The sequence below is a fragment of the Oryx dammah genome, unplaced genomic scaffold, assembly GCF_014754425.2.
Source record: "Oryx dammah isolate SB20612 unplaced genomic scaffold, SCBI_Odam_1.1 HiC_scaffold_5, whole genome shotgun sequence".
NCBI lineage: Eukaryota > Metazoa > Chordata > Mammalia > Artiodactyla > Bovidae > Oryx > Oryx dammah.
Genome location: NW_024070189.1, coordinates 99,883,897 through 99,910,150, shown reverse-complemented (window position 1 = coordinate 99,910,150; position 26,254 = coordinate 99,883,897). Strand labels below are relative to the sequence as shown.

Sequence of the window (26,254 nt, the reverse complement as noted above, 5' to 3'; positions counted from 1 at the left end):
AAGCTGACACTCTCAAGACCATGTGGGAAGCTGGCATGCCTGTTCCTATCTGCACCAGCCCCCAGTCTCATTCCAGAAGCCAAGGAAGGCCTTCAGCAGCCCTGCCCTGGCAGAGGTGACCCCGCCCACCCTACTTGGGCAGTCATTATCTGAAGATGGAGATGCCAGCGACTGGCTCCAAAGCCAGCCCACGCCCATGGAGTGCTGGTTTGTCAGGTTAGGCCAGCCTGCAAACGGGGACTCGCCATTCAAGGCGTGCAGACTCCTGAGAAGGAATGCAGTGATGTGGACCCCGACCCACCAGAAACCATATGCTGCCTCTCCTTAAACCACAGGTACTATGCATCCTACCTCTGCCCCCACCCACAAAGTGGCCTGACAAACAAGTACCCAACACTGACTGGCCCCAATACCTCACATCCCAGCCCTGCTCTCCATCCTGTCTCGCAGCCTGTAGTCAATACAGTCTGTCCCTGTGACCCCCCTCTACGCCAAAGGGCTATCCCAGGCACAACTCTTATTTTTCCAAAGTGCCAAGCCCCAGATGGTATGAGCCAGAAGGGGGCCTACCCTCAAATTTCTGGGGCTCTGAGAAAGAGATTCAGGGGGGCAGTTACAAGGGCAGGGCCAAGTTGGCAGTTCAGGGTGTGAAGTCGGGGAGTCTCAACACAGCTTTGTGCATATTGTAGGCATTTGCTTGCAGTTACTTTGGCCCAAAGGAAATCCTGACAGAAAAAGAAGCTTAAAAGACACCAGTAATCTGGCTCATTCCAGGGCTGCAATTGTCTCTGTCCATCCAGAGTGACCACACTTGGATGTGCACCTTGAAAAGGACTCCATGAAGCTCTGCCTCTTAGCTGTGTGACCTCAGGGGAGTGTCCATAAACCTCCTGGAGCCTTAATTTCCTCATCCAAAAGACAGGAACTGTATTACCCACCTCCTGGGGCTGAGATGACATTTCCACGATTTTTAATTGGCTCAGCTCAGTGCTTGATCAAGGACAAGAAGTCCTTGATCAAAGGTATCTCTCATGGTGGTTGGTACTGCCCTCACATTCATTATTGTTGCCCTGCCATTCGAGGAGTTAGAGAATCATGCCCACATCTTACTAGGGAGGAGAAATGAGGTCCCATTCTCTGAACGTCCCCAGAGTCATCCAAGCACCTCTGCAGATACAAACTCAGGTCATGGCGGGACACTAGTCTGGATCTAATGTTACTGCTCCGAAACCCAAGCTGGGCTATACTGAGAGGCGGCAGCCATCGGAAAGTACCCAGGATTTTGGGGTCAGCCAGGGCTGGTTTGTTCAAATCCCAGCTCCTCAACTGTTTCCCTCCTACCTCCAGCCTGAGACTTATCAGCTGATGGGCCTCAGTTGCCTTGTGGTGCTTCCAGCTGGCTAGCCACCCCGTGGTCCAAGCAGGCTGGTTCTGACCCCTGGGACACAACAGAACATTATTTCTTCATCATACAACAGACATCAGCTGGGAACATTAGCAGGACCTCACACAATCCTCACAGCCAACTGTGGGGACCCAGGCAGGCATCTTCTTTTCATAGAGGGGCTCTTGGAGGCTCTATGCCTGCCAGGTGTGTGACCCAGGTGGGACCACAAGCCTAAAGTTCACCAGCGGCATGCAGGCTTCCCTTTAAGACAAGGTGAAGTGAAATCCCAGTGACCCCAATCAGTCTTAAGGAGGCATCATACGGCTGGGCTTGGATGCGTCTACGATGACCTGATGAGGAGTCTGTGCCTTCTTAAGATCTCGGTCTGCAGGGAAACCCGGAGAAGCATGTATCCAGGACTCCTAGGCTCACAACAGGAGAAACTTCTCACAGATGCACAGACGGTCGAAGATACGGTCGGGGATACACACACACACACACACACACAGACACACCAGAGTCCCTTACAGGCAGTCCCCTCTTGGGTCCTGGGGATCCCTGGGGCCCGCGGTGCCCCGCCAGCCGCCGCGCGCAGCCGCTCGCACCCGCGGTACCAGCCGGAAAGCTGGTGCACCTCGGGTTACTGCGCCGGGCTGCCGCCCCTCTTAGGTTACAGCCTGCCCCTCCCGACATGCACTCACCCTGCGGGTCTCGGCCTCCCGCCCTCGATCCGGATCTGCCTGAACCGCAACCTCGGCTCTGACCGCGCAGTCAGGCAACCCAACCCTTTAAGCCGCCCTGCCAGCCGGCCGGGACGGGAGGCCCGCCCCGGGCACGCCCCGATCTCAACAGCCTCTGGGCGGGGACCGCTGTGCGGCCCCCAGAGACGGGAGAAAATGAGAGACGTGGAGACATGGAGGCGTGGACAGGAGCAGAAAGGGAAAGACACTGGAGGCCCCAGTGAGAGAGACTGACAGGTGGAAAGATGGAGAACAAGATGCTGAGACAGAGAAAGAGACCGGTGAAAAGACAGACTTAAGATACCCAGAGGCCCAAAACCATCAGGCTTCCTGCCACCCTGACTGCCTTTGGCGCCTTTATCCCCCTCTGGACCACTCTCTAGGACCCACCTCCCACACCAGCACCCCTCATGGCCCCCAATCCAGGGCCTGCTCCCAAGCCAGAACTGGGGTCCCTAAGCCAGCACCCACAGGCCCCCAGGAGCCTCCTCTGGGATCCCCAGAAATCCTCAAACGCCAACAGCCCTTGGGAGCCAGCTCTCCTGCTCCCTCTGGATCTCGGGTCCAACCCACCCGCCGGGGGCTCTGCAATCAGGAAGATTTCCGGATTCAACAGGCACCACAGACTTTTTCTGCTCCTCCCACTCCACCCGTCTCCTGCCAGCCACCTTGACTCCTCCAGCTAGGATGTTGTCCTTGGCCAGCCCACCTGCTCCAGATGTGCCCGGATAGAGTCAGGCAGCCTCCAGACTTGAGGCACACACCATTGCCTGATCTGACCTGGGCAAGAGGGCAGGCAGATAGGAGGACGCACAGGTGGTCTCCGGCTCCCCACGGTCTCCCCAGGGCAAAGCAAATGACCTTGCACATATTGGATGCCCAAAACTATCTGTCAAAGGCTGGGGGAAACCCTGGAGAGCAAAGGCCCAAGCTCTTATTTCAGGGCCATCTAGGGAACCTGAGGCACAGGCTGCAGGCTCGAGGGGAGACATCTCCCCTCAAGACTGTCCAGAGTCGGGCAAGGACCAGGTCAAACAGGGAAGCCTGAAGCTATGAGAAAATAATGATCCCCTTTTAATGAGCTCCAGAGTTAAAACTATAGTAAACCATAATGAAATTGAAGAAAGGGCAAAGATGTTCAAATTTCCTCCCCCAGAGGATCACTATTCTGAAGCCTTTTGATTTATCAAAAAAAAAAAAAAGTTCTGGATGCAGTTACAGACTTAGTGAGGGTCAGGTGAGCCAGTCCCGGCTCAGGGGACTGATGAGGCAGGAGGTCTGGTTAGCCTGGTGGAAGGGCTGAGAGATGGAGCAGGCCCAGAGCAGTGCTGGACTCTCAGAAGACAGAGCCAGGGATCAAGGTCAAATGCAAAGCTGTATAGCACAGTGGTAGACTGTGAACTCTGAAGGAAGAGTTCAAATGGCTTCTTCACTTACTATATGTCCACCTCAGAAGGTTGTCAGAATGCTTTAGGGAAGCTGTTCACACCCAAGGCAATTCTGCCGCCCACCCCCCGCCCCCCGCCCCTGCTCCCTAGACACCTTTGGCAATGTCTGGAAATACGTTTGATCATCACATCTGGGAGCTGGGGTACTACTGGCATCTCGTGGGTAGAGGCCAGGGATGCTGCTAAACACCCTACGATGCCCACACCGGAGAGCCTCTCACAGCAGAGAAAGTCAACAAGGCCCAGGTTGAGAAACCCTGTTTCAAGGTATAAGGAGCACTTTTGTTTTTCCCTTGGATTGCAAGGAGATCCAACCAGTCCATTCTAAAGGAGATCAGCCCTGGGTGTTCTTTGGAAGGACTGATGCTAAAGCTGAAACTCCAATACTTTGGCCACCTCATGCGAAGAGTTGACTCATTGGAAAAGACTCTGATGCTGGGAGGGCTTGAGGGCAGGAGGAGAAGGGGACGACAGAGGATGAGATGGCTGGATGGCATCACTGACTCAATGGACGTGAGTTTGAGTGAACTCCCAGAGTTGGTGATGGACAGGGAGGCCTGGCATGCTGCAGTTCATGGTGTCGCAAAGAGCTGGACACGACTGAGTGACTGAACTGAACTGAACTGAAGTATGTAAGTGCTGACTGCTCTCCCTCACCAGCAAATCCTGATTGCTAATTCCATGTCCTGGTTCAGAGACAGCCAAGACTTCCCTACCCGGTCCACGTGCAAGTCTCGCTTTAGCTTGGCTCTGTCTCTCCTTGAGATTGATTGGGGTCTTCCTAAGAGTGCCCCACCCCCAAGGCTAGCCAGTGCTGAGCTGAGCAGCCATTGGCTCAGAATTAGTCCATACAACAGTGAAGTACCCACTGTATTCTAAGCATTGTTTTAGAGCTGGGAATATAGCAGAGAATAAAAACAGACCAAATATCTGTCCTCATGGAACTGAGATTCAAGTGGGGAAAATAGATACAGATATTTCCACCAGTAAAGGGATATAACACAGGGTTTTACCATGAGGTAGAAAAGGTTCTACTATATGAAGTTAGGTATCAGTTTTCCAGCTAAAATCTGAATAATGAGAATAAATGTCAAATCACATTGAACATCCTGAATATACACAAGTTTTATTTGCCAATATACTTAAATCAAGCTAGGAAAAGAATACACGTTCAGTGAATGAATGAATGAATGAATTTTTACAAGTCTGAACCTTACAGAAAGTACTCTGACTGGTTTCCAAAGCATGATACAAGTATCCTTAGCTATTCAGTCTACTAGTCTTATTTTTATTTTATTTTATTTTAGGCAGAGAAAGGTTTGTTGCAGAGCCAAGCAAGGAGAACAGGTGGCTCATGCTGAAAAAGAACCTGAACTCAAGCCTGGTAATTTTATATGTCACATAGAGGAACATTTTTTATTCATTTTCTATTTTATATATTTATATTAAAGGAGAGATTTGTTTTCATATGTAGAAGAAAAAATACACTTGGCCTGAACATTAAATCCCCAGTCTCATGGGTGTAATAACAGCAATATGAATTTTGCTTAAAGTAAATAAGGCTTAAAAGGAAAAGCACTGACAGAAAACAATTAAGTAATAGAAAGGTAAGACCTAGTCCTGGCAAAAATGGTGACAGGTGATTGTGAATGGCTGAAATTTCAGAATCCAAAACCATCTGTCTGGATTAAGATAAGGACAAAGGAGGAGGCTGAAAATCCCTGAATTTGAGTTTTGGAAAGATTAGGGCACTGGTCTTTCCCAAATTCCAGAAAGAGGCAGAGGACTCAAAACTTGAAGGAGAGAATTCTAGAACAAATGTAAGATGCCACACTTGCCCCCCAGAGGGTGGTAAATGTGGGTGATTTCTTTCTCAGTCATTTTCATGAAGTTCTCAGTAGGTGGCGAGAGTGGGAGGGGATAGTGTTTCCAGGTGAAGGAGAGGATATACAAATAATTGAAACTTTGTGGCTAGGAGGAGGCGGAAGGGAGGCCAGAGGAGGCAACGTGAGGGATGTGACATCTGAGCCAGGACTTCAGGGAGAGGTTGGATTTCAACAGGTGCGGGAGAGGGGGTGGGGCTTCAGCACAGAGACAGCGAAGGAGGCGGCTGGGCAGGTGGGTTTCCCTGGCCTTGGGGTGTAAGCGACAGGCCGGCTGGAGGCGTCCAGTCCGAGTGCCTGAGGGTTGACCTGGTGAGCAATGGGGAGCCGTAGATGGTACTGGAACAGGGAAGAAGCCCTCCATTGGTTGTTTTGTTTTATGTTTATTTATTTTGGCTGTGCTGGGTGCACTGCGGCACAGGCTCTTCTCTAGCTGCAGTCCGGGGGGGCGGGGGTCCTCTCACTGTTTGACACAGGCTTCTCACTGGGTGTCTTCTCCGTTGTGGAGCACAGGCTGTAGGCGCTCCGGCTTCAGTAGCTCTGGCTCCCGGGCTCCAGAGCGTGGCCCAGCAGTTGTCTGGCACAGGTTTAGTTGCTCCGTGGTATGTGGGATGTTCCCGGATCAGGAATCAAACACTTGTCTACTGCATTGGCAGGCCGATTCTTTGCCAGGGAGCCACCAGGGAAGCCCTGGTTATTGTTGCTGTAGTTTTTAATCTTTTTTTTTTTTTTTTTTTTTGGTCTGTGCTTGCTCTGTGGCTTGTGAGATTTTAGCTCCCTGACCAGGGATTGAACCTCAGGCCTTGGCAGTGAGAGTGTGGAGTCCTAATCACTGGACCACTAGGAAATTCCCAGTTGGTTTGTTTTAAAGCACATTTAATTTAATTTTACTTTTAATTGGAGGATAATCACAGTATTGTGTTGGTTTCTACCGTAAATCAACATGAATCAGCCATAGGTATATGTATGGCTCCTCCCTCCTGAGCCTCCCTCCAATGCCCACCCCATCCCACCCCTCAAGGCTGTCACCGGTGGGTGTCCTCACTGGTGCCCGCAGGCTGTGGGTTTCTAGGGGACTGAGGAGGAGAGGAGAGGGTGTCAGCCCAGCTTTTCTGCCCTGAGAGATGGAGACAAGGAAGGAGGAGCAAGCTGAGAGGCCTGGGGATGCGGAAGCACTGAGAGTAGGCTTCCTGGCTGTGCGACCTCAGGCAAGTCACATGATCCCTGTGGTACTCCATCCCTGGACAGATAAAATGCAGGCAATGACCAGGAGATGAGACGGCGTTTACAGTGTCCTCAGCGCCATGCGTGGTACAGAGCACAGGCTGGACAAGTGTCAGCACAAGTTCCAGGTTTGATTTGGGCTATCCTAGAAGGAAATGGCAACCCACTCCAGTGTTCTGGCCAGGAGAATCCCAGGGAAGGGGAAGCCTGGTGGGCTGCCGTCTATGGGGTCGCACAGAGTCAGACACGACTGAAGCAACTTAGCAGCAGCAGCAGCAGCAGTTCTCAAATGGGACAGATCGTTCCCCCAGAGAACATTTGGCAATGTCTGAAGACACTTTGGGCATACTGCAGAGTGGGAGGCGCTACAGGGATCAATCTAGTGGGTGGAGACCAGGGATGCTGTTCAGCATCCTATGATGCAAAGGATGTCCCCCACAGCAGAGAACGATCTGGCCCCAAATGTCAGCAGTGCCAAGGCTGAGACACCCTGACTTACCTTGAGTCTGAAAAAGACCTCTTGGTCATGCATGCAGACACCCAGGAGGCAGCAAGAACTATCATGAGCAGTGTGTCTGTGACTCACCTGTATTGGGAAGACAGTAGATGCCAACGTGATGTGTCAGTGATATTATTCCAGCAGTTGGACTGAGAAGAGGATGGAAGAAGAAGTGTTGATCACAGCTGTGCTCAGAAAGACGACAGGCAGAGACATGGAGCTGGAGGTCACATCGGGAAGGTGGAGGAAGCCAGGTAAGAAGCAGCATCCCCTGTGCCAGAGGTCAAGAGGCCCAGGCACTGACAAGAGTCAGGACTGTGTGGTTACCAAGTCACCAGAGTCCTCAACCAGGCTCAACAGACAAGTCCGAGTAGGAGGGGAGAAAGTGGAGGCAGTGATCGGATAGGGAGATGGTGCCGGAAAGACACCTGGAAGTGAGTAAAGGTGAAGCGTGGCTCGGTACGGGGAAGGAGTCCAGAAGCCCACAGCAGACTTTAAGAGGCAGAGATGAAAAGAAGAGAGCTTTCCTCATGGACTGATAATGAGGATGTAAGATGATGCGACCACCATGGAAAAAGTTTGGTCGTTCCTTTTTAGAGGAATAAAATTACCATATGAACCGAGTTCCACTCCTAAGTATATGCCCAAAAGAACTGGAAACAGGGACTCACACAGACATATGAATATATACGTTTATAGCAGCCTTATTTACAGCGGTCAGGAGGTAGCAACAATCCACGTGTCCATCAGTGGATGAATAGATAATTATGCAGTATTTGTACGATGGAGTATTTCTCAGCTAGGAAGGAGAGAGTGGGACAAATGAGAGAGTGGCATGGAACATATACACTGACATCTGTAAAATAGATAGCCAGGAGGAACTTGCTGTGTGACGCAGGGAACACAAACAAGGGCTCTGTGACAACCAAGATGGGTGGGATGGGGTAGGAAGAAGGAAGGAGGCTGCAGAGGGAGGGGGCATGTGTAGACCTATGTTGATGTATGGCAGAAACCCACACAATATTATGATTATCCTTCAATTAAAAATAAATAAAACTTTTAAAAAGAACAAAGAAGCATTGATTCATTGACAGTGTGATGAACCTTGAAACAACTATGCCAAATGAAAGGAGTCAAACAGGAAAGGCCATGCACTGTATGATTCCACTTATATGAAATGTCCAAGAATAGGTAAATCCATAGAGACAGAAAGCTGATTAGTGGTTACCGGGGGCTTGATGGAGGGGCAATAAGGAGCCAATACCAAGCAGGGGATGGATATACGATCTCCTTTTTGGGGTGATGAAAAATTTTGGAGCTAGACTGAAGTGATGGTCACACAATATTTGTGAATAAACTATGGCTACTGAATTGTACATTTTTAAATGATTAATTTTTATTGTCATTGTTCACTAGCTAAGTCATGTCCAGCTCCTTGTGCACCCGTAGGCTGCAGCATGCCAGGCTTTCCTGTCCTGGAATTTGCTCAAATTCATGTTCATTGGGTCAGTGCTGCCATCCAACCATCTCCTCCTCCTCCTCCCCCTTCTCCTCCTGCCCTCAGTCTTTCTCAGCATCAGGGTCTTTTCCAGTGAGTCAGCTCTTCACAACAGGTGGCCAAAGTATTGGAGCTGCAGCTTCAGCATCAGTCCTTCCAATGAATATTCAGGGTTGATTTCCTTTAAGACTGACTGGTTTGATCTCCTTGCCCAAGAGACTCTCAAGAGTCTTCTCCAGCAACACAATTTGAAGCATCTATTCTTTGACACTCAGCTTTCTTTATGGTCCAACTCTCACATCTGTACATGACTACTGGAAAAACCATTGCTTTGACTAGACAGACCTTTGTTGGCAAAGTGATATCTCTGCTTTTTAATATACTGTCTAGCTTTGTCAGAGCTTTTCTTCCAAGGAGCAAGTGTCTTTTAATTTCATGGCTGCAGTAACCGTTTGCAATGGTTTTGGAGCCCAAGAAAATAAAATCTGTCACTGTTTCCACTTTTTCCCCTTCTATTTGCCATGAAGTGATGGAACTGGATGCTGTGATCTTAGTTTTTTGAATGTTGAGTTTTAAGCAAGCTTTTTCACCCTCCTCTTTCACCCTCATTAAGAGGCTCTTTAGTTCCTCTTCGCTTTCTGCCATTAGAGTGATATCATACACATATCTGAGGTTGTTGATATTTCTCCTTGCAATCTTGATTCCAGCTTGTGATTCATTGATCTTGGCATTCCCCATGATGTACTCTGCATATAAGTTAAATAAGCAAGGTGACAATATACAGCTTTGTCATACTCCTTCCCCAGTTTTGAACCAGGCTGCTGTTCCATGTCCAGTTGTAAGTTGCTTCTTGATCTGCATACAGGTTTCTCAGGACACAGGTAAGATGGTCTGATATTGCCATCTCTTTAAGGGTCAAAGGCTTTAGTGTAGTCAATGAAGCAGAAGTAGATGTTTTTCTGGAATTCTCTTGCTTTCTCTACGATCTAATGAATGTTAGCAATTTGATCTGTGTTTCCTCTGCCTTTTCTAAACTCAGCTTGTACCTCTGGAAGTTCTTGGCTTACATACTGCTGAAGCTTAACTTGAAGGATTTTGACCATAACCTTACTAGCATGTGAAATGAGTGTAATTGTGGGTGTTATGAACATTCTTGTTCATGATTTGGGGTGTTGGAGAAGACTCTTGAGAATCCCTTGGACTCCCTCCATTCTGAAGGAGATCAGCCCTGGGATTTCTTTGGAAGGAATGATGCTAAAGCTGAAACTCCAGTACTTTGGCCACCTCATGCGAAGAGTTGACTCATTGGAAAAGACTCTGATGCTGGGAGGGATTGGGGGCAGGAGGAGAAGGGGATGACCCAGGATGAGATGGCTGGATGGCATCACTGACTCGATGGACGTGAGTCTGAGTAAACTCCGGGAGTTGGTGATGGACAGGGAGACCTGGCGTGCTGCGATTCATGGGGTCACAAAGAGTCGGACATGACTGAGTGACTGAACTGAACTGAACTGATGAACATTCTTTGGCATTGGAATGAAAACTGACTTTTTCTAGTCCTGTGACCACTTCTGAGTTTTCCAAATTTGCTGACATATTGAGTGCAGCACTTTAACAGCATCATCATTTAGGACATTAAATAGCTCCACTGGAATTCCATCATTTCCACCAGCTTTCTTTGTAGTAGTGCTTCTTGTGACCCACTTGGCTTCACACTCCATGATGCCCAGCTCTAGGTGAGTCACCACACCATCCTGGTTATCCAGGTCATTAAGATCTTTTTTGTACAGTTCTGGCTATTCTTGCCACCTCTTCTTAATCTTATCTGCTTCTGTTAGGTCCTTCCCATTTCAGTCCTTTATCATGCCCATCCTTACATGACATGTTCCCTTGCTAACTCCAATTTTCTTGAAGAGATCTCTAGGCCTTCCAACTCTCTTATTTTCTTCTATTTATTTGCATTGTTCACTTACTAAGACCTTCTTAATCTCTCCGTGCTGTACTCTGGAACTCTGTTCAGTTGGCTGTATCTTCCCTTTCTCCCTCGCCTTTCAGTTTTCTTCTTTCCTCGGCAGTTGGCAAGGCCTCCTCAGACAACCACTTTGCCTTCTTGCGTTTCTCTTTTTGGGGATAGCTTTGGTCACTGTCTCCTGTACAGTGTTACAAATCTCTGTCCGTAGTTCTTCAGGCACTCTGACTACCAGATCTAATCCCTCGAATCTATTCATCACTGCCACTGTATAATCATAAGGGATTTAATTGAGGTTAACTTTATATTATGTGAATTTAACCTCAGTCTTAAAAAAGAGAGAGTTCTGAAACAGAGTGCTCAAATGGGGTAATTTGAAAAGGGTTTAATAAAAGCACTATTTTCAAATGGATAATACGGCACCCCAGAATGGTTCCTGGTGATGGCTCCCCTGGGACTGGAGCCAAGGAGCACGTGGTTACCACAACTCAGACCAGATCAGGCTATGCTGAAAGGACTGTCTGGCAGGGGTCATGAACCTTTGGCCAAGAGCCTCAGCCTGCTTGCACAAACTACACGGGAAAGGGGATGAGGTAGAAATACACTGATCTCACTCTCCTCCCTCCCTCCCATGCCTGCTGTGGCTCCCCATTGGTTGAACCCATCTGTAAGTCACAAGGCAAAAGAGCTGCTTGAGTGGTCCTTAGCAGTCTCTCCTAGGACACAAAATAGGAGACAAAGACCCGGGGAGATCTGATGCCAAGATGAGAGCAGTTCAGGAGTTCTGGGTGAATAAGGGAGCAAATCGCCCTTTCCCACTCAGCACTTGCCACTTTCTTGCTCATAGTCCATACACCAGTCACTTGAGTCCATTTTTCACCAAACTCACCAAGGCCATCTCCCACTTCAAAGCCTGTGTACATGCTGTTCCTTCTGCCTAGAATTCTGTTCCTTCTCACCTGCTCAGCTAACTTCTATTTATCCTTTAGGTCTCAGCTCTGAGGGCTTCCCCAGCTTCTGTCTTCAGTTCAAAAATCATACTCAAGGCAGCCATAGCTCCTATGCATCTTCAGTCACAGAAAAATTATTCTTTAAATGGTCTGTTTAGTGACTGTCTCCCTCTGGACAGGACTGAACTCCAGGCAAGGAGACATTCTTTTTCATTCCATGCCTCTTTCCCAGTCCCAGCTGGCAGAGAGCACATGTTTATTCAACAAACAAGTTCAAGACTTCCCTAGCAATGCAGTGGTTAAGACTCTGCACTTCCAATGCAACGGGAGCAGGTTTAATTGATGGTCAGGAAACTAAGACCCCATATCCTGTGCAGCACAGCCAAAACATAAAAATAAAGAAAATAACAGTAAGAACAATACAATAAATTTTAAAAAGTAAAGAAATACATTAAAAAGTCCCCAGAGAGTACCAGGTGTTGTTCTATGGTGAATAAAACAGAGCACATTCCCGATCTCTGGATATATATATACACATATATTTTAAAGCATGTGATTAGCAGCATATAATTTTTAATATAATTTTACTTATTTATTTATTTTGTCTCTGCTGGGTCTTCACTGCTGTGCAGGCTTTTCTCTAGTTGCAGGGAGTGGGGGCTATTCTCTAGAGCATGAGCTTATCATTGCAGCGGCTTCTCTTGCTACAGAGCACAGACTTTAGGGCACACAGGCTTCAGCAGTTGCAGTTCCCAGGCTCTAGAGCACAGGCTCAATAGTTGTGGTGCAAGGGCTTAGCCACGCCATGGCATGTGGGATCTTCTAGAACAGAGGTCAAACTCGTGTCTCCTGCCTTGGCAGGTGGGATTCGTCACTACTGAGCTACCAGGGAAGACTGCAGCACATAATTTAAGGGGGTATTTTATGTGATATATGTTTCCTATGGAGGAACAGTCTAGTGAGATAAGGAAAAGGGAAAGGCCTCTCTGAAAGTGAAAGTGTTAGTTGCTTGGTTGTGTCCAACTCTTTGCAATCCCATGGACTGTAGCCCACCAGGATCCTCTATCCATAGACTTTCCAGTCAAGAATACTGGAGTAGTTGCCATTTCCTTCTCTGGGGGATCTTCTCGACCCAGGGATCAAACCAAGATCTCTCGTATTGCAGGCAGATTCTTTACCATTTGAGCCACGAGGCTTCTCTGAGGAAGTGACATTTAAGCAGAGACCAGAAGGAAAGGGGGAATTCCAGGTGGTAAAGAATCTGCCCATAAATGCAGGAGATGCCAAAGACATGGGTCAACCCCCGGGTCAGAAAGATTCCCTGGAGCAGGAAATGGCAACCTGCTCCAGTATGCTTGCTGGGAAAATCCCATGGGCAGAGGAGACTGGCAGGCTACAATCCATGGGGTTGCAAAGAGTCAGACACAAGTGATGTGCATGAACGTTCATTCAGAAGGGAAGAAGGCAGATATTTGGAGAAAGCTTACCAGGCAGAGGGCACAGTCTGTGCAAAGGTCCTGAGGGTGGACTGTGTCTTAAGAAACATCCAAGAGACCCATGAGTCTATAGCAAGTTGAGTGTGGAGGAGAGTTGGAGGAGAAGAGGGTTGGGAGGTGACAGCGCAGATCGTGCGTATCCTGGCAGGCCCCTGAAAAGATCTGCTGACAGATTGAATGCAGTGAGAAAGAAAGAAAAGTCATGGGTAACTCCAGAGTTTTTGGCCTGGGCCCATTTAGACTGGAATTTTCGGTGGAGAATGAGAAAGAAGCTTTTTACAGTTTCAGGTCTTGCATTTAGGTCAACATTGAGTTTATTTTTGTATATGGTGTGAGATAATGTTCTAACCTCATTCTCTTACATATAGCTTTCCAGTTTTCCCAGCACCACTTGTTGAAGAGATTGTCTTCTCCATTGTATATTCTTGCCTCCTTTGTTGTAGACTAATTGGCTATTGGTATGTCAGTTTATTTCTGGGCTTTTTATTCTGTTCCATTGATCTATGTGTCTGTTCTACCATGCTGTTTTGATTACTGTAGCTTTGTGGTATACCCTGAAGTCTGGGAGGATTATACATCCAGCTTTTTTCTTTTCTCTTTTTTTCTCAGGATTGTTTTGGCAATTCCAGGTCTTTTGTGGTTCCATATAAATTTTAGGATTATTTGTTCGAGTTCTGTGAAAAATGTCATGGGCATTTTTATAGGGGTTTTCAGCTTCCCCGATGACTCAGTGGTACAAAATCTGCCTGCAGTGCTGGAGGCACAGGAGACATGAATTCCATCCCTGGATTGGGAATATCCCCTGGAAGATGAAATGGTAACCCACTCCAGTATTCTTGCTTGACAAATCCCACAAACAGAGGAACCTGGTAGGCTACATGGGGTCACAAAGAGTTGGACAGTGGCTGAGCACACACATGCCCTGAATCTATAGACTGCTTTCAGGAGTATGGCCACTTTAACAATATTGATTCAACCCTCTTTGCAACCACTAGCCAGTTCTCTGTGTCTGTGACTCTGTTTCTGTTTCACACATGGGTTCATTTGTGTCATATTTTAGATTGCACATGTAAGTGATATCATACGGTATTTGTCTTTCTCTTCCTGACTTATTTCACTTAGGATGAGAGTGTCTAGTTGCATCCATGTTGCTGCAAGTGGCAATATTTTGTTCACGTTGTTTCCATGTCTTCACTATCGTGAAGCTTTTACACTATTGTGAGTCCTGCTATGAACATAGGGATGTATGCACCTTTTTGTCCAGATACATGCCCAGGAGTACATGGGCATGTATGCCATATACTCATGCCCATATGATTGCTGGATCATGTGATAATTCTATTTTTAGTTTTCTGAGGAACCTCCATGCTGTTTTCCACAGTGCCTACACCAAATAACATTCCTGCCAATGGTGTAGGAGTATTCCCTTTTCTCCATACCCTCTCTAGCATTTGTTGTTTGTAGACTTTTTAATAGAGAAGGCAATGACACCCCACTCCAGTACTCTTGCCTGGAAAATCCTATGGACGGAGGAGCCTGGTAGGCTGCAATACATGAGGTCGCTAAGAGTCGGACATGACTGAGCGACTTCACTTTCACTTTCACTTTCATGCACTGGAGAAGGAAATGGCAACCCACTCCAATGTTCTTGCCTGGAGAATCCCAGGGACGGGGGAGCCTGGTGGGCTGCCGTCTATGGGGTCGCACAGAGTCAGACACGACTGAAGTGACTTAGCAGCAGACTTTTTAATGATGGCCATTCTGACCTGTGTGACCTGTGTGAGGTGGTATCTCACTGTAGTTTTTATTTGCCTTTCTCTAATAATTATAGGCCAATATCTTTGCTGAATATAAGATGCAAAAATCCTCAACAAAATATTAGCAAACTGACTCCAACAATTCATAAAAAGGATCGTACAGCATGGTCAAGTTGGATTTATTCCAGGGTCACAAGAATGGTTTAACATATGGAAATCAGTCAATGTGATATACCACATTTTAAAAAGGAAAGATAAAAATTATACAACCATCTCAACAACGGAAGAAAAATCATTTGACAGAATTCAGCATTCATTCATGATGAAAACTCTCATTGAAGTGGGTATAGAGCAGACATACATCAACATAATAAGCTCTCTTTATGATAAACTCACAGCCAACATAATGCTCAATGGTGAAAATTGAAAGCCTACATACTAAATTCAGGAGTAAGACAAGGATGTTCACTTTTGCTTCTGTTTAACATAGTACTGGAAGTCTTAGTCATGGCAATCAGAAACAAGAAAAAAAAAGTGTATCCAAGTTGAAAGGGAAGAGGCAAAACCATCCCTATTTGCAGATGGCATGATACTCTATATACAGAACCCTAAAGTCTTCATTCCAAAACTTTTAGAATTAACAAATTCATCAAGGTTGCAGGGTACATGATTAGTAAACAGAAATCTGCCGTGTTTCTATACACTAATAATGAAATATCAGAAATAGAAAGTAAAAAAAATCCAATTTAAATAGAAAAGAACATTTTTTAAAAAGAATCTACATGTATGCATAACTAAATCATTTCACTGTACAGTAGAAATCAACACAACATTGTAAATCAACTATATTTCAATTTTAAAATATTGATAAAAACAGTAACAAAACAGACACTGGCCTGTAATTTCCTGTTTTGTGTCTTTTTGTTGTTGTTGTCTTTGTCTGGTTTTTGGTATCAGGGTAATGGTATTCTCCGAGAATGAGTTTGGGAGTGTACCCTCCTCTTCAATTTTTTGCAGTAGTTTGAAAAGGATAGGTATTAGTTCTTCTTTATGTGTTTGGTAGAATTCCTCTGTGGGATTGTCTAGTCTTAGACTGTTGTTTGCTGGGACTTTTTTTTTTTTTTTAATTTCAGGTTCAATCTCATTTCTGGTGATCAATCTGCTCAAATTGTTTCTTTTTGATTCAGTCTTGATAAAATGTATGTTTCAGAAAGAGAGGGATGAATGAAAGGGAGAGAACTTCAGGGAAGACAAGGACTATAGCAATATAGACCCAGGTGGAGATGCTTGCCAACAAAGGTCCGTCTAGTCAAAGCTAATGGGTTTTCCAGTAGTCATGTCTGGATGTGAGAATTAGACCATAAAGAAGAATGAGCGGGTGCCGAAGAATTGATGCCTTCAAACTCTGGTTCTGGAGAAGACTCTTAAGCATCTCTTAGACTGCAAGGAGATCAAACCAGTCCATCCTAATGGAAATCAACCTTGAAAATTCATTGGAAGGACTGATGCTGAAGCTGAAGCTCCAATACTTTGGCCACCTGATTTGAACAGCCAACTCATTGGAAAAGACCCTGATGCTGGGAAAGATTGCAGGCAAAAGGAGAAGGAGGTGGCAGAGGATGAGATGGTTAGATAACATCAGTAACTAAATGTACATGAATTTGAGCAAACCCCAGGAGATTGTAGAGGACAGAGGACCCTGGCTGCAGTCCACAAGGCCACAAAGAGTCAGACATAGCTTAGTGACTGAACAACAACAATTGCTTTGAGGTGGGTGGAGGGAGGACAAGCCTTGGTCCTCAGAAACTAGAGAGGTGGACAGCATGTTTCCCTAAAACTAGGGGTGCTGCCAGGGAGTGTGGGAAGCTCAGAGGATCAAGAACTTCACCTTCTGCGGGTGGAGGGTTAGCTTCACTCCTCTCCTGCCTGGACAGAATCCTAGTAATCCAGTCACTCTGGGGACGGCAAGATGAGCAGTAGGGAACAAGGTGTCTTCTCTGGCCTTTGCCTAGAGTGACCCAGCCCCCTCCCTTCCTCCACACACACCTGTCTCCATTTCCCCATAGTTCGGGGCGGGGTTTAACCTCCACCTCCCCATACCAGAGCCTAGAGATAAAGGACTTATGAAATAGAGGGTAAATGATACTGCTGATACTTCATTTTGACCTCCCCTAAGCCAATCAGTCGTGTCCAACTCTTAGCGACCCCATGGATTGCAGCCCACCAGGCTCCTCCGTCCATGGGACTCTCCAGGCAAGAGTACTGAGCGACTTCACTTTCACTTTTCACTTTCATGCACTAGAGAAGGAAATGGCAACCCACTCCAGTGTTCTTGCCTGGAGAATCCCAGGGACGGGGGAGCCTGGTGGGCTGCCGTCTATGGGGTCGCACAGAATCAGACACGACTGAAGCGACTTAGCAGCAGCAGCAGCAAGCCAATCAGACTCTATCCTTCTACACCTTAGCCAATTAAATGCTCTCCTGTCCTTCAGCTGAACAAATTCCAATCTCCTGCTTCTTATCCAGTTAGACTCCACCCCCTCCCCTCGCCCCCTCCCTCACTCCTAGCCCTCAGCAAATCAGACTCTACCCTCCCTCCCTTCAGCCAATCAGACATTCTCCTGCATCTCACACAACCAGACTCCACCTTCCCACCTCAGCCTATTAGAAACAACCATATTGTCCCTCAACCAATAAGAATACCTCTTTAGGAGAAGACAGCAGTAATCCTGTTCTAACAATTACCAGCTCTGTGAACTGGTGTGCTCTTCTTAACTCTGTGCCTCATTCTTCTCAGCTGTAAAAGGAGGGCAATCATCTCCTTTCTTGAGGGTGGACCTGAGAATCCAACCCCAAAAGTGGACTCCCCCTTATATGCTGTATAGATATGTGATATTATTTCTCCTCCCTCCCTCAAATCCCCAGAAGCTAGCTTGCCTCTGTTGGAATACCCATTTCTGGCAAACTAACTTCTATTCATCCTTCAAAGCCCAGCTGCAGCAGCCCCTCCTCCACGAGCCTTTCTATGCTTCATCCCTAGGCTGTACTCAAGCTCCCACTGTGGGCTCTCCCAGCTAGCTCATGACTAGGTCTTTTGGGACCCCAGAATCTCCCAGCATGAGGCTAAGCACAGACTATTGATATCATTTGACTAGCTGCTGACCAATAAGTCCACAAACAAATCAATTTTGATATTGATTATCTGGAGAGGGAAAACTCAGAATTGGACCCTGGGCAGGGCATTAGTAAATCGCTTAAAATCATGTACCAAATCATGAGTTCAGTTTACCAGGGGAGACTGGGAGCCACAGCTTTCGCCAGCTTTTGAAAAAAAAAAAAAAAAAAGAGGGTGGGGAAGAGCAGTTAAGAGTTAAAGACTTTATTTTACAAATTGGAGGCCCACAGAGGGCCAGTGACTTGCCCAAGGTGACACTTCTGATGGTGAGAACAGAATTAGGATTTTAATTGCTGAGACCCTGTTGAGAGTTCCAGAACTTGAATGCCAAGCATGAAAAAGGTCTTCACATTCGTCCTCCAATTTGGGAGGAAAAAGAATTCATATTTATGATAAGGAACCTTGTGGCCACTCCATTGACAGACATTTCTGAACACCTGAATACTATGTGCAAGGCACCGGTCTCAGCCTAGAGATACAGTACTGAGCACAACGGGTTCCTGCCCTGATGGAGTTTACATTCAAGTTGCCAAAGCAGCAGAAAATGAACAAATGAGGGGCTTCCCTGGTGGTCCAGTGCTTAAGACTGTGCTTCCACTTCAGGGGACATGAATCCCATTCCTGGTCAGGAGCTAAAGATCCCACATGCTGTGCAATGTGGCCAAAAAATAAATTTTTAAAAATTTAAATAAACAAATGAATACAATAATGTCTGGTAAGGATCTTAGTAAGTAGGACGCGCTCACAGGAAGGACAAGGAACCTAGTTTAGATAAGGCGGTCAGAGCAAGGCCTCTAAGGGGAAGTGATGTTTGAATGATCCCAGAATGGTAGGAAGACAGGAAGAAGAGCATTCTGAGCAAAGGGAACAAGTGCAAAGGCCCTGGAGCTGAATGAGGGAAGGATCCTCAAGGAGCAAGAGGTCAGTGGGCTGGAGTGGGAAACCCACTGGGAGAGGAGACCAGAGGTGAGGGAAGAAGTCGACTGGGAAGATTCTAGAGTATGCAGGGCAGAAATGAAAGGCAAGGGTGATGGGTGCCTCAAGGCAGAGGGACCAGCGGGTTCCAATGCCTAGAGGCAAGGAAGCCCCTGGGCCAGCCTGTCTGGGGCACCGGAAGTCATCCTGCCTTCGGCTGTGCTGATATAAAGTGTAGAACAGGAAAGAGGAGTGAACAGTTAGGGGCAAAGGTAACCTCCCCCGGGGGAACCAATTGTCACTCATGACCACAAGCCACCCCAGGCTGATTCAGCAAGATTCTCTGTTATCAAAGTTCAGCTCCCCAAAGAACAAAGCAACACAGCAGCAAATCCCTCCCCCACACACAAGAGAACCTGCCTTAAGGATCTCACCTCACTAGCTTCCAAAGGGGTTCAGGAAACCTCAAAAATGCTTGCAGGCTGGATCTAGCCACCAATTGCTATGTGATTTTAGCAAGTTACTCACCCTTTTGAGCCTGAGTCGATCACTTTTTTGTCTGATTCATCTTTAAATCAAAAGCCTGCTTTATTTTTTGGCCATGCTGCGTGGCTTGTAGGATCTCAGTTCCCTGACCAGTGATCGAACCCAGGCTCTCAGCAATGAAAGTGTAGAGTCCTAACCACTGGACCACCAGGGAATTCCCTCAAAGGTTTATTTAACGCAAGCCCCATCGTCTGCCTACATTCTCCACATTCATTCTGCACATTAAGATAGGGACTCAGATAATAGAGGGGCTTCCCAAGTGGTGTTAGTGGCAAAGAACCCGCCTGCCAACGCAGGTGAACATGAGAGATGCTGGTTCGATCCCTGGGCCAGGAAAGATCCCCTCAAGGAGAGCAAAGCAACCCACTCCAGTATTCTTGCCTAGAGAATTCCACACACAGAGGAGCCTGGCTGGCTACAACCTGCAGGGTTGCACAGAGTCGAACACAACTAAAGCAACTGAGCATGCATGTAGATGAAAGAGGGAGATGGAGATCCAGAGTATACCTTGCCCAAGTTGGGAGTTAAACCCAGATCTGTCGGATTCCGGGGATGGTGAGGCTATGGGGGTACAATCCTAAGACCCTCCTTAGCAAGCGTGTGGCACCCAATGGTCACTAAGCAGATGGGAGCTATTCTGTGGTCATTAAACTCAGAGTGGTGTGGCACCTCTCCCAGCCTCAGTTTTTTTGGCTGCCAAATGGAGACTTAGAATTCTCTCCTCACTGGCTTTGGGAGGCATCAGAGATATCAAGTGTGTAAAAATAAATGGTGGAGTTTCATGATCTCTCAAAAGATTAAACATGCTAGTAATTCCACTCCTAGATGGAAACCCAAAAGCACTGAAAACTGTACTCAAACAAGTGCAAGCACACACTCACGTTCATAGCAGCACTATTCAAAGTAGTCAAAAGTGGAAGTAACCCAGGTGCCCATCAAATGATGACTGGAGAAACAAAATGTCAAATATCTACAGAAAAAATTATTCCTCCATAAAATGGAAGGAACCTCTGACATAAGCTACATGTAGATGAACCTCAAAAGCATTATGTTGAGTGAAAGAAGCCAGACACAAAATGTCCCATAATGTATGACTCCATTTTTATGAAATGCCCAGAATAGGTAATTCTTACAGACAGGAAGCAGACTGGTGGTTGCCAGAGGCTGGGGAGGGAGAGGGGAAGGAGGAAATGGGGAGTGATTACTTAATCAGTATGAGGTTTCCATCTAGGGTGATGAAAATGTTTTGGAACTAGATAGAGATAATAGTTCAGAGAAGGCAATGGCACCCCACTCCAGTACTCTTGCCTGGAAAATCCCATGGACGGAGGAGTCTGGTAGGCTGCCGTCCATGGGGTCGCGAAGAGTTGGACAGGACTGAGCAACTTCACTTTCACTTTTCACTTTCATGCACTGGAGAAGGAAATGGCAACCCACTCCAGTATGCTTGCCTGGAGAATCCCAGGGACGGGGGAGCCTGGTGGGCTGCCGTCTATGGGGTCGCACAGAGTCGGACACGACTGACGTGACTTAGCAGCAGAGATAATAGTTGCCCAACATTGTGAAGGTACTAAATGCTACTGGATTGTTCACTTTGAAATGATTAACTTTATGGTACATGGATTTCACCTCATTAATAAATAAATTAGATACAAATCATAAGTAGGTTGATGTTATTTCATATCACTCATACCTTTGCTCCAAGCATAAGATAGATACATTATTATTCACATTTAGAGATGGAAAAATCAAGGCATGGAGAAAGGAGGGGCTCCACCCAGGGAGTAGAGAGGCCTGAATCTGACCTGGGGTCTCTCTGCCTTCAGTCATGCTCCACTCCTCTGCCTGGAAGCCAGGCAGGTAACAGACTCACAGTGGACACATCAGCCTTAGGGCACAGGTGACTTAGCAAGAGGGCAAACAGGAGAATCCAGAATACTGGCTAGCTTGACCTAGTTCTTTTCCTCTGGCCCAGGAGGACTCAGCCGGGGAGGCCCAGAGCTAAGGGACTGTCCTGTGTTCAGGCAGAAAACCTTCTGTTATTGTCACCTTTCTGTTCTCAGTCCTGTGCTGAATGCCCCTAGAAGACTCAATTCTGGAGCCAGCACTCAAGGAGCTCCCAGTCTGGAGAATATGGAGCTTGAGACACTCTCAACCTCTCGATGTCAGGACTGAACCAGAGGAAGGACTCTGGAGCTGGGAAAGGCAAGAAGGGAAAGCCTGAGGAGAAGGGAAGTCTTCCTGGATGTTGGGGATGGGTTTTGAAGTATGTATAGGAGTCCATCAGGGGTCCCAGGTGGCACTAGTGGTAAAGAACCCCCCTGCCAATGCAAGAAACACACAAGACATGGGTTCAGTCCTTGGGTTGAGAAGGTCCCCTGCAGAAGGAAATGGCAACCCACTCCAGTATTCTTGCCTGAAGAATCCCGTGAACAGAGGAACCTGGCAGGCTGTGGTCCATAGGGTCACAGAGAGTCAGACACGACAGAAGTGACTTAACGCACACGCATGCATAGGAGTCCAGCAGGTCAAATGAAAAAGCTGGTGAGTATTTTACACACTCACATACTTTACTGGGAAGAATGCAAAGTGATATGCATCCTGGAGGGGGGAAATTAGTAAATATCTGGCAAAATTATACATGTATTTATCCACTTAGAGGAATATACCCCAATAAAAGCTTTTTCACAACAAAGGAAACTATAAGCAAGGTGAAAAGACAACCTTCAGAATAGGAGAAAATAATAGCAAACAAAGCAACTGACAAAGAATTAATCTCAAAAATATACAAGCAATTCCTGCAGCTCAATTCCAGAAAAATAAATGACCCAATCAAAAAATGGGCCAAAGAACTAAATAGACATTTCTCCAAAGAAGACATACAGATGGCTAACAAACACATGAAAAAATTCTCAAATCATTCATTATCAGAGAAATGCAAATCAAAACACAATGAGGTACCATTTCACACCAGTCAGAATGGCTGCTATCCAAAAGTCTACAAGCAATAAATGCTGGAGAGGGTGTGGAGAAAAGGGAACCCTCTTACACTGTTGGTGGGAATGCAAACTAGTACAGCCACTATGGAGAACAGTGTGGAGATTCCTTAAAAAACTGGAAATAGAACTGCCTTACAACCCAGCAATCCCACTGCTGGGCATACACACTGAGGAAACCAGAATTGAAAGAGACACGTGTACCCCAATGTTCATCACAGCACTGTTTACAATAGCCAGAACATGGAAGCAACCTAGATGCCCATCAGCAGATGAATGGATAAGAAAGCTGTGGTACATATACACAATGGAGTATTACTCAGCCATTAAAAAGAATACATTTGAATCAGTTCTAATGAGGTGGATGAAACTGGAGCCGATTATACAGAGTGAAGTAAGCCAGAAGGAAAAACACCAATACAGTATACTAACACATATATATGGAATTTAGAAAGATGGTAATGATGACCCTGTATGCGAGACAGCAAAAGAGACACAGACGTATAGAACGGTCTTTTGGATTCTGCGGGAAAGGGAGAGGGCGAGGGTGGGATGATCTGAGAGAATGGCATCGAAACATGTATATCATCATATGTGAAACAGATCGCCAGTCCAGGTTCGGTGCATGAGACAGGTGCTCGGAGCTGGTGCACTGGGATGAGCCAGAGGGATGGGATGGGGAGGGAGGTGGGAGGGGGGTTCAGGATGGGGAACACCGGTACACCCATGGCGGATTCATATCAATGTATGGCAAAATCAATACAATACTGTAAAGTAATTAATGGAATTTAGAAAGATGGTAATGATAATCCTGTATGCGAGGCAGCAAAAGAGACACAGATGTATAGAACAGTCTTTTGGACTCTGTGGGAGAGGGAGAGGGTGGGATGATTTGGGAGAATGGCATTGAAACTTGTATAATATCATATATGAAATGAATCACCAGTCCAGGTTCAATGCATGATACTGGATGCTTGGGGCTGGTGCACTGAGATGACCCAGAGGGATGGTACGGGGAGGGGGGTTCGGGATGGGGAACACGTATATACCTGTGGCAGATTCATGTTGATGTATGGCAAAACCAATACAATATTGTAAAGTAATTAACCTCCAGTTAAAATAAATAAACTTACATTAAAAAAAAGAAAAGATGAGTGAAAAAAGTTTTTCATAGCAGCACCATTTAAATTGTCAAAAGATTGGAAAGTTCCATATGTCCAACAGCAGGGAGCAGTTGAATAAACTGTGGCACGATCAGATGGTGGAGTACTACACAGCTGTAAAAAAAGAAAGAGGAGGCACTCTGTATACAAGAAAGGGAGAGAAAAACATGAAAAATTGTAAATTGTTACTGAAAGGAAGGGAAAGAACATGATGGAGGGTTCTCCATCCAAGAATAGAAGCTAGATGTCTCTCTCTATATCTTATTCTGTACATCTGATTTTGGAACCATATAAGTATTTTGAGGGCAAGAGGAGAAGGGGACGACAGAGGATGAGGTGATTGGATGGCATCACTGACTCAATGGACATGAGTTTGAGCAGACTCTGGGAGATGGTGAAGGGCATCTGAGCCTGGCCTGCTGCTGTCCATGGGGTTGCAAAGAGTTGGACATGACTGAGCAATAGAACAACAACAAAATGATATTAGATTTAAAAATCAATCCCCTCACTTCATACCCATTAAGATAGCTAATATATATAAAAAAAGAAAATAACAAGTGTTGGTGAAGATGTGGAGAAATTAGAACCCTGTACATGGTTGGTAAAATGTAAAATAGGGCAGCCGCTCTGGAGAACAGAATGATGTTCCTCAAAAAAGTAAACATACAAGTACCACACGATCCAGCAATTTCACTCCTGGATATACACCGGAAAGAAGACAAAGCAGGACCCTAAATAGATATTGTATAAGCATATTCGTAGCAGAACTAAGCTGCATTTGTTATAGTACAATATTCAGTTTTTGTTCAGTTGCTCAGTGGTGTTGGACTCTTTGCGACCCCATGGACTGCAGCGTGCCAGGCTTCCCTGTCCTTCACTATCTCCTGGAGCTTGCTCAAGATCATGTCCATTGAATCGGTGATGCCATCCAACCATCTCATCCTCTGTCATCCCCTTCTCCTCCTACCCTCAATCTTTCCCAGCATCAGAGTCATTTCCAATAAGTCAGTTCTTCACATCAGGTGGCCAAAGTATTGGAGTTTCAGCTTCAGCATCAGTCCTTCCAATGCATATTCAGGGTTGATTTCCTTTAGGATTGACTGGTTTGATCTCCTTACAGTCCAAGGGACTCTCAAGAGTCTTCTCCAACAGCACAGTTCAAAAGCATCAACTCTTTGGCACTCATTCTTCTTTATGATCTAACTGTCACATCCATACACAACTACTGGAAAACCACAGCTAAGAATATATGGAACTTTGTTGGCAAGGGGATCGCTGCTTTTTTTTTTTCTTACTATCTAGTTTTGTCATAGCTTTTCTTCCAAGGAGCAAGTGTCTTTTAATTTCATGGCGGTAGTGATTTTGGAGCCCAAGAATACAAAGTCTGTCACTGTTTCCATTGTTTCCCCATCTATTTGCCATGAAGTGATGGGACTGGATGCCATGATCTCAGTTTTTTAAATGTTGAGTTTTAAACTAGCTTTTTCACTTTCCTCCTTCACCTTCGTCAAGAGGCTCTTCAGTTCCTCCTTCGCTTTCTGCCATAAGAGTAGTGTTATCTGCATATCTGTTATTGATATTTCTCCCAGCAATCTTGATTCCAGCTTGTCCTTCTTCCAGCCCAGCATTTCACATGATGTACTCTGCATGCAAGTTAAATAAGCAACGTGACAATATACAGCCTTGACGTACTCCTTTCCCAATTTGGAACTAGTCTGTTGTTCCATGTCCAGTTCTCACTGTTGCTTCCTGACCTGCATACAGATTTCTCAGGAGACAGGTAAGGTGGTCTGGTACTCCCAGCTCTTGAAGAATTTTCCACAGCTTGTTGTGATCCACAGTACTCAGAGATAGCTTTAAATGGAGTGGTGGAAGAGTGATGTGAATGTTTCAATAATAATAGCAGGCTAATAATTATCATTATAACATAAACCCTGTTACTTGAGATGTTTTCTAATCACACATTGTTTCCAGTTGCACAATCTTATCATGCTGTTCTTTTATGGTCTAAAAAAAAATAAAAACTTTCTGTCGTTATAAAGAAATTACCTAAAAATCAAAAGCTTCAAGTTAGAGACATAACCGTATAAAATGAAACTATCTCAAGTGACTTTGCATGCATGCTCAGCCCCTCAGTCGTGGCCGACTCTTTGGGACCCTGTGGACTCTAGCCCCCATGCTCCTCTGTCCATGGGATTTTCCAGGCAAGAATACTGGAGTGAGTAGCCATTTCCTCCTCCAAGGGATCTTTCTGACCCAGGGATCGAACCCTTGTCTACTGTGTCTCCTGCATTGGCAGGCAGATTCTTTACTACTGAGCTGCTAGGGAAGACCCTCAGGTGACAATGCAGGACAGTAACTTGGCAGCACATTCCCAGTGGGGTATGCCCAACAGACAAAAAGGAGAAAAAAAAAAACAGAAGAAAAAACACTTCAGTGGATTTTCAATAATCATACTGTTTCAGGCACTGTTTTGTTATTCTGAGATGGTATATGTGCCTTGTGGAATAAAGGAAATGTCAGTGTCGTTGAGAATTTGAATTTTCAGCGTGGAGAATTCAGGTATAAGATTTATCGGATGAAGTAAGTCATATAACCCTAAATATGA

General features: G+C 46.0%; 1 protein-coding gene across 1 annotated transcript in view; it reads right to left on the bottom strand.

Annotated features, from left to right (window-relative positions):
- Nucleotides 1-2,182, bottom strand: part of LOC120864160 (cytochrome P450 4F22) — a 39,373-nt gene extending 37,191 nt beyond the window's left edge. Inside the window, exon 1 of the mRNA XM_040241004.1 lies at nucleotides 2,089-2,182. The gene's annotated coding sequence lies outside the window, so the exon portion shown is untranslated. The remainder of the gene's footprint in view (nucleotides 1-2,088) is intronic.
- Between the last annotated feature and the right edge of the window lie 24,072 nt (nucleotides 2,183-26,254).